The sequence below is a fragment of the Oncorhynchus nerka genome, unplaced genomic scaffold, assembly GCF_034236695.1.
Source record: "Oncorhynchus nerka isolate Pitt River unplaced genomic scaffold, Oner_Uvic_2.0 unplaced_scaffold_707, whole genome shotgun sequence".
NCBI lineage: Eukaryota > Metazoa > Chordata > Actinopteri > Salmoniformes > Salmonidae > Oncorhynchus > Oncorhynchus nerka.
The window spans coordinates 1-8,669 of NW_027040469.1; positions in this window are offsets into that span (position 1 = coordinate 1).

Sequence of the window (8,669 nt, forward strand, 5' to 3'; positions counted from 1 at the left end):
TGGTCTCAGCATTGACTCCTGTCTAAATAAAGACACCTTGGTCTCAGCATTGACTCCCTGTCTAAATAAAGACACCTTGGTCTCAGCATTGACTCCCTGTCTAAATAAAGACACCTTGGTCTCAGCATTGACTCCCTGTCTAAATAAAGACACCTTGGTCTCAGCATTGACTCCGTCTAAATAAAGACACCCTGGTCTCAGCATTGACTCTCTGTCTAAATAAAGACACCTTGGTCTCAGCATTGACTCCCTGTCTAAATAAAGACACCTTGGTCTCAGCATTGACTCCCTGTCTAAATAAAGACACCTTGGTCTCAGCATTGACTCCCTGTCTAAATAAAGACACCCTGGTCTCAGCATTGACTCCCTGTCTAAATAAAGACACCTTGGTCTCAGCATTGACTCCCTGTCTAAATAAAGACACCTTGGTCTCAGCATTGACTCCCTGTCTAAATAAAGACACCTTGGTCTCAGCATTGACTCCCTGTCTAAATAAAGACACCTTGGTCTCAGCATTGACTCCGTCTAAATAAAGACACCTTGGTCTCAGCATTGACTCCCTGTCTAAATAAAGACACCTTGGTCTCAGCATTGACTCCCTGTCTAAATAAAGACACCTTGGTCTCAGCATTGACTCCGTCTAAATAAAGACACCCTGGTCTCAGCATTGACTCCCTGTCTAAATAAAGACACCTTGGTCTCAGCATTGACTCCCTGTCTAAATAAAGACACCTTGGTCTCAGCATTGACTCCGTCTAAATAAAGACACCCTGGTCTCAGCATTGACTCTCTGTCTAAATAAAGACACCTTGGTCTCAGCATTGACTCCCTGTCTAAATAAAGACACCTTGGTCTCAGCATTGACTCCCTGTCTAAATAAAGACACCTTGGTCTCAGCATTGACTCCGTCTAAATAAAGACACCTTGGTCTCAGCATTGACTCCCTGTCTAAATAAAGACACCTTGGTCTCAGCATTGACTCCCTGTCTAAATAAAGACACCTTGGTCTCAGCATTGACTCCCTGTCTAAATAAAGACACCTTGGTCTCAGCATTGACTCCCTGTCTAAATAAAGACACCTTGGTCTCAGCATTGACTCCCTGTCTAAATAAAGACACCTTGGTCTCAGCATTGACTCCCTGTCTAAATAAAGACACCTTGGTCTCAGCATTGACTCCCTGTCTAAATAAAGACACCTTGGTCTCAGCATTGACTCCCTGTCTAAATAAAGACACCTTGGTCTCAGCATTGACTCCCTGTCTAAATAAAGACACCTTGGTCTCAGCATTGACTCCCTGTCTAAATAAAGACACCTTGGTCTCAGCATTGACTCCGTCTAAATAAAGACACCTTGGTCTCAGCATTGACTCCGTCTAAATAAAGACACCTTGGTCTCAGCATTGACTCCCTGTCTAAATAAAGACACCTTGGTCTCAGCATTGACTCCCTGTCTAAATAAAGACACCTTGGTCTCAGCATTGACTCCCTGTCTAAATAAAGACACCTTGGTCTCAGCATTGACTCCCTGTCTAAATAAAGACACCTTGGTCTCAGCATTGACTCCCTGTCTAAATAAAGACACCTTGGTCTCAGCATTGACTCCCTGTCTAAATAAAGACACCTTGGTCTCAGCATTGACTCCCTGTCTAAATAAAGACACCTTGGTCTCAGCATTGACTCCCTGTCTAAATAAAGACACCTTGGTCTCAGCATTGACTCCGTCTAAATAAAGACACCCTGGTCTCAGCATTGACTCCCTGTCTAAATAAAGACACCTTGGTCTCAGCATTGACTCCCTGTCTAAATAAAGACACCTTGGTCTCAGCATTGACTCCGTCTAAATAAAGACACCTTGGTCTCAGCATTGACTCCCTGTCTAAATAAAGACACCTTGGTCTCAGCATTGACTCCCTGTCTAAATAAAGACACCTTGGTCTCAGCATTGACTCCCTGTCTAAATAAAGACACCTTGGTCTCAGCATTGACTCCCTGTCTAAATAAAGACACCTTGGTCTCAGCATTGACTCCCTGTCTAAATAAAGACACCTTGGTCTCAGCATTGACTCCGTCTAAATAAAGACACCTTGGTCTCAGCATTGACTCCCTGTCTAAATAAAGACACCTTGGTCTCAGCATTGACTCCCTGTCTAAATAAAGACACCTTGGTCTCAGCATTGACTCCCTGTCTAAATAAAGACACCTTGGTCTCAGCATTGACTCCCTGTCTAAATAAAGACACCTTGGTCTCAGCATTGACTCCCTGTCTAAATAAAGACACCTTGGTCTCAGCATTGACTCCCTGTCTAAATAAAGACACCTTGGTCTCAGCATTGACTCCTGTCTAAATAAAGACACCTTGGTCTCAGCATTGACTCCTGTCTAAATAAAGACACCTTGGTCTCAGCATTGACTCCCTGTCTAAATAAAGACACCTTGGTCTCAGCATTGACTCCTGTCTAAATAAAGACACCTTGGTCTCAGCATTGACTCCCTGTCTAAATAAAGACACCTTGGTCTCAGCATTGACTCCTGTCTAAATAAAGACACCTTGGTCTCAGCATTGACTCCCTGTCTAAATAAAGACACCTTGGTCTCAGCATTGACTCCCTGTCTAAATAAAGACACCTTGGTCTCAGCATTGACTCCCTGTCTAAATAAAGACACCTTGGTCTCAGCATTGACTCCCTGTCTAAATAAAGACACCTTGGTCTCAGCATTGACTCCGTCTAAATAAAGACACCTTGGTCTCAGCATTGACTCCCTGTCTAAATAAAGACACCTTGGTCTCAGCATTGACTCCCTGTCTAAATAAAGACACCTTGGTCTCAGCATTGACTCCCTGTCTAAATAAAGACACCTTGGTCTCAGCATTGACTCCCTGTCTAAATAAAGACACCTTGGTCTCAGCATTGACTCCCTGTCTAAATAAAGACACCTTGGTCTCAGCATTGACTCCCTGTCTAAATAAAGACACCTTGGTCTCAGCATTGACTCCCTGTCTAAATAAAGACACCTTGGTCTCAGCATTGACTCCCTGTCTAAATAAAGACACCTTGGTCTCAGCATTGACTCCCTGTCTAAATAAAGACACCTTGGTCTCAGCATTGACTCCCTGTCTAAATAAAGACACCTTGGTCTCAGCATTGACTCCCTGTCTAAATAAAGACACCTTGGTCTCAGCATTGACTCCCTGTCTAAATAAAGACACCTTGGTCTCAGCATTGACTCCCTGTCTAAATAAAGACACCTTGGTCTCAGCATTGACTCCCTGTCTAAATAAAGACACCTTGGTCTCAGCATTGACTCCCTGTCTAAATAAAGACACCTTGGTCTCAGCATTGACTCCTGTCTAAATAAAGACACCTTGGTCTCAGCATTGACTCCCTGTCTAAATAAAGACACCTTGGTCTCAGCATTGACTCTCTGTCTAAATAAAGACACCTTGGTCTCAGCATTGACTCCCTGTCTAAATAAAGACACCTTGGTCTCAGCATTGACTCCCTAAGTCTAAATAAAGACACCTGGTCTCAGCATTGACTCTGTCTTAAATAAAGACACATTGTCTCAGCATTGACTCCTGTCTAAATAAAGACACCTTGTCCCAGCATTGACTCCTGTCTAAATAAAGACTCCTTGGTCTCAGCATTGACTCCCTGTCTAAATAAAGACACCTTGGTCTCAGCATTGACTCCCTGTCTAAATAAAGACACATTGGTCCCAGCATTGACTCTGTCTAAATAAAGACTCATTGGTCTCAGCATTGACTCCCTGTCTAAATAAAGACACATCGGTCTCAGCATTGACTCCTGTCTAAATAAAGACATCTTGGTCTCAGCATTGACTCCCTGTCTAAATAAAGACATTGGACTCCCTGTCTAAATAAAGACACCCCTGGTCCCAGCATTGACTCCTGTCTAAATAAAGACACCTTGGTCTCAGCATTGACTCCTGTCTAAATAAATACACCTTGGTCCCAGCATTGACTCTCTGTCTAAATAAAGACACCTTGGTCTCAGCATTGACTCCCTGTCTAAATAAAAGACACCTTGGTCTCCATTGACTCCCTGTCTAAATAAAGACACCTTGGTCTCAGCATTGACTCCCTGTCTAAATAAAGACACCTTGGTCTCAGCATTGACTCCTGTCTAAATAAAGACACCTTGGTCTCAGCATTAACTCTCTGTCTAAATAAAGACACCTTGGTCCCAGCATTGACTCCCTGTCTAAATAAAGACACCTTGGTATCAGCATTGACTCGCTGTCTAAATAAAGACACCTTGGTCTCAGCACTGACTCTCTGTCTAAATAAAGACACCTTGGTCTCAGCATTGACTCCCTGTCTAAATAAAGACACCTTGGTCTCAGCATTTACTCCCTGTCTAAATAAAGACACCTTGGTCCCAGCATTGACTCTCTGTCTAAATAAAGACATACTCAGCATTGTCTGTCTAAATAAAGACACCTTTGGTTTCACTGACTCCCCTGACACCTGGTCTCAGCATTGACTCCTGTCTAAATAAAGACACCTTGGTTTCAGCATTGACTCCCTGTCTAAATAAAAGACACCTTGGTCTCAGCATTGACTCCCTGTCTAAATAAAGACTCATTGGTCTCAGTACATTGACTCCCTGTCTAAATAAAGACACATCGGTCTCAGCATTGACTCCCTGTTCAAATAAAGACACCTTGGTCTCAGCATTGACTCTGTCTAAATAAAGACACCTAATCTCAGCACAACTTCTCTGTCTAAATAAAGACTCCTTGGTCCCAGCATTGACTCCTGTCTAAATAAAGACACCTTGGTCTCAGCATTGACTCCCTGTCTAAATAAAGACACCTTTGTCTCAGCACTGACTCTCTGTCTAAATAAAGACACCTTGGTCTCAGCATTGACTCCCTGTCTAAATAAAGACACCATGGTCTCAGCATTGACTCCCTGTCTAAATAAAGACTCCTTGGTCCCAGCATTGACTCCTGTCTAAATAAAGACACCTTGGTCTCAGCATTGACTCCTGTCTAAATAAAGACACCTTGGTTTCAGCACTGACTCCTGTCTAAATAAAGACACCTTGGTCTCAGCATTGACTCCTGTCTAAATAAAGACACCTTGGTCTCAGCACTGACTCCCTGTCTAAATAAAGACATCTTGGTCTCAGCATTGACTCTCTGTCTAAATAAAGACTCATTGGTCCCAGCATTGACTCCCTGTCTAAATAAAGACACATCGGGTCTCAGCACTGACTCCTGTCTAAATAAAGACATCTTGGTCTCAGCATTGACTCCTGTCTAAATAAAGACACCTTGGTCCCAGCATTGACTTTCTGTCTAAATAAAGACACCTTGGTCCCATTGACTCCCTGTCTAAATAAAGACATCTTGGTCTCAGCATTGACTCTCTGTCTAAATAAAGAGACCTTGGTCTCAGCATTGACTCCTGTCTAAATAAAGACTCCTTGGTCTCAGCATTGACTCCCTGTCTAAATAAAGACACCTTCGTCCCAGCACTGACTCCCTGTCTAAATAAAAGACACATCGGTCTCAGCATTGACTCCTGTCTAAATAAAAGACACCTTGGTCTCAGCATTGACTCCTGTCTAAATAAAGACACATTGGTCTCAGCATTGACTCCCTGTCTAAATAAAGACACCTTGGTCTCAGCATTGACTCCCTGTCTAAATAAAGACACCTTGGTCTCAGCACTGACTCCCTGTCTAAATAAAGACACCTGGTCTCAGCATTGACTCCCTGTCTAAATAAAGACACCTTGGTCTCAGCATTGACTCCTGTCTAAATAAAGACACCTTGGTCTCAGCATTGACTCCCTGTCTAAATAAAGACACCTTGGTCTCAGCATAAATAACTCCTTCTCTAAATAATGGTTAAATAGAATATAACAAATAATGGGGTTGTCTGGTGGGTGTATAGACAATGTGCTCTGTTGCTTTAGATCTCAGGTATTAGAGTCTTTCTGCAGCTTAGCAGTGTTGGGCCGTTCTGCCCTTGTATCCCAGGTTGCACAGTCTTTCTCTGCAGCTTGGCAGTGTTGGGCCGTTCTGCCCTTGTATCCCAGGTTGCTACAGTCTTTCTGCAGCTTGGCAGTGCAAGTGTATCCCAGGTTGCTACAGTTCTGCCCTTGTATCCCAGGTTGCTACAGTCTTTCTGCAGCTTAGCAGTGCCCTTGTATCCTAGGTTGCTACAGTCTTCTGCTTGGCAGTGTTGGGCCGTTATCTTGTAGACCAGGTTGCTACAGTCTTTCTGCAGCTTGGCAGTGTTGGGCCGTTCTGCCTTGTATCCCAGGTTGCTAGTCTTTCTGCTGCAGCTTGCCATGTATCCTAGGTTGTGTCTGAGCCGTTCTGCCCTAATGTATCCCAGGTTGCTACAGTCTTTCTGCAGCTTGGCAGTGTTAATGTCAGCGTTCTGCCCTTTGTATCCCAGGTTGCTAGTCTTTCTGCAGCTTGGCAGTGTTGGGCCGTTCTGCCCTTGTATCCCAGGTTGCCAGTCTTTCTGCAGCTTGGCAGTGTTGGGCAATGTTCTGTCTCCTTGTAATTTCCAGGTTGCTACAGTCTTTCTGCAGCTTGGCAGTGTTGGGCCGTTCTGCCCTTGTATCCCAGGTTGCTACAGTCTTTCTGCAGCTTGGCAGTGTTGGGCCGTTCTGCCCTTGTATCCCAGGTTGCTACAGTCTTTCTGCAGCTTGGCATGTTAGAATGTTCTGCCCTTGTATCCCAGGTTGCTAGTCTTTCTGCAGCTTGGCAGTGTAATGCCGTTCTGCCCTTGTATCCCAGGTTGCTACAGTCTTTCTGCAGCTTACAGTGGCAATGCTCAGTGTATCCCAGGTTGCTACAGTCTTTCTGCAGCCATGTTGTTGGGCCGTTTGTCTTGTATCCCAGGTTGCTACAGTCTTTCTGCAGCTTGGCAGTGTTGGGCCGTTCTGCCCTTGTATCCCAGGTCTTTGCTACAGTCTTTCTGCAGCTTGGCAGTGTTGGCAGTGTTAGCAATGCTCTGCCCTTTGTATCCCAGGTTGCTACAGTCTTTCTGCAGCTTGGCAGTGTTGGGCCGTTCTGCCCTTGTATCCCAGGTTGCTACAGTCTTTCTGCAGCTTGGCAGTGTTGGGCGTTCTGCCCTTGTATCCCAGGTTGCTACAGTCTTTCTGCAGCTTAGCAGTGTTCCCAGGTTGCTACGTTCTGCCAATGTATGCTCTGCCCCCAGGTTGCTACAGTCTTTCTGCAGCTTGGCAGTGTTGGTATCCCAGGTTCTGCCCTTGTATGCCCCCAGGTTGCTACAGTCTTTCTGCAGCTTGGCAGTGTTGGGCCGTTCTGCCCTTGTATCCCAGGTTGCTACAGTCTTTCTGCAGCTTGGCAGTGTTGGGCCGTTCTGCCCTTGTATCCCAGGTTGCTACAGTCTTTCTGCAGCTTGGCAGTGTTGGGCCGTTCTGCCCTTGTATCCCAGGTTGCTAGTCTTTCTGCAGCTTGGCAGTGTTCCCAGGTTGCTACAGTTCTGCTATGCTCTGCCCTACTTTGTATAGGTTGCTACAGTCTTTCTGCAGCTTGGCAGTGTTGGGCCGTTCTGCCCTTGTATCCCAGGTTGCTACAGTCTTTCTGCAGCTTGGCAGTGTTGGGCCGTTCTGCCCTTGTAGACCAGGTTGCTACAGTCTTTCTGCAGCTTGGCAGTGTTGGGCCGTTCTGCCCTTGTATCCCAGGTTGCTATACAGTCTTTCTGCAGCTTGGCAGTGTTGGGCCGTTCTGCCCTTGTATCCCAGGTTGCTAGTCTTTCTGCAGCTTGGCAGTGTTGGGCCGTTCTGCCCATGTATCCTAGGTTGCTACAGTCTTTCTGCAGCTTGGCAGTGTTGGGCCGTTCTGCCCTTGTATCCCAGGTTGCTAGTCTTTCTGCAGCTTGGCAGTGTTGGGCCGTTCTGCCCTTGTAGACCAGGTTGCTACAGTCTTTCTGCAGCTTGGCAGTGTTGGGCCGTTCTGCCCTTGTATCCCAGGTTGCTACAGTCTTTCTGCAGCTTGGCAGTGTTGGGCCGTTCTGCCCATGTATCCCAGGTTGCTACAGTCTTTCTGCAGCTTGGCAGTGTTGGGCGTTCTGCCCTTGTAGACCAGGTTGCTACAGTCTTTCTGCAGCTTGGCAGTGTTGGGCCGTTCTGCCCTTGTATCCCAGGTTGCTACAGTCTTTCTGCAGCTTGGCAGTGTTGGGCCGTTCTGCCCATGTATCCCAGGTTGCTACAGTCTTTCTGCAGCTTGGCAGTGTTGGGCCGTTCTGCCCTTGTATCCCAGGTTGCTACAGTCTTTCTGCAGCTTGGCAGTGTTGGGCCGTTCTGCCCTTGTATCCCAGGTTGCTACAGTCTTTCTGCAGCTTGGCAGTGTTGGGCCGTTCTGCCCTTGTATCCCAGGTTGCTACAGTCTTTCTGCAGCTTGGCAGTGTTGGGCCGTTCTGCCCTTGTAGACCAGGTTGCTACAGTCTTTCTGCAGCTTGGCAGTGTTGGGCCGTTCTGCCTTGTATCCCAGGTTGCTACAGTCTTTCTGCAGCTTGGCAGTGTTGGGCGTTCTGCCCTTGTATCCCAGGTTGCTACAGTCTTTCTGCAGCTTGGCAGTGTTAATGCGTTCTGCCCATGTATCCCAGGTTGCTACAGTCTTTCTGCAGCTTGGCAGTGTTGGGCCCGTTCTGCCCTT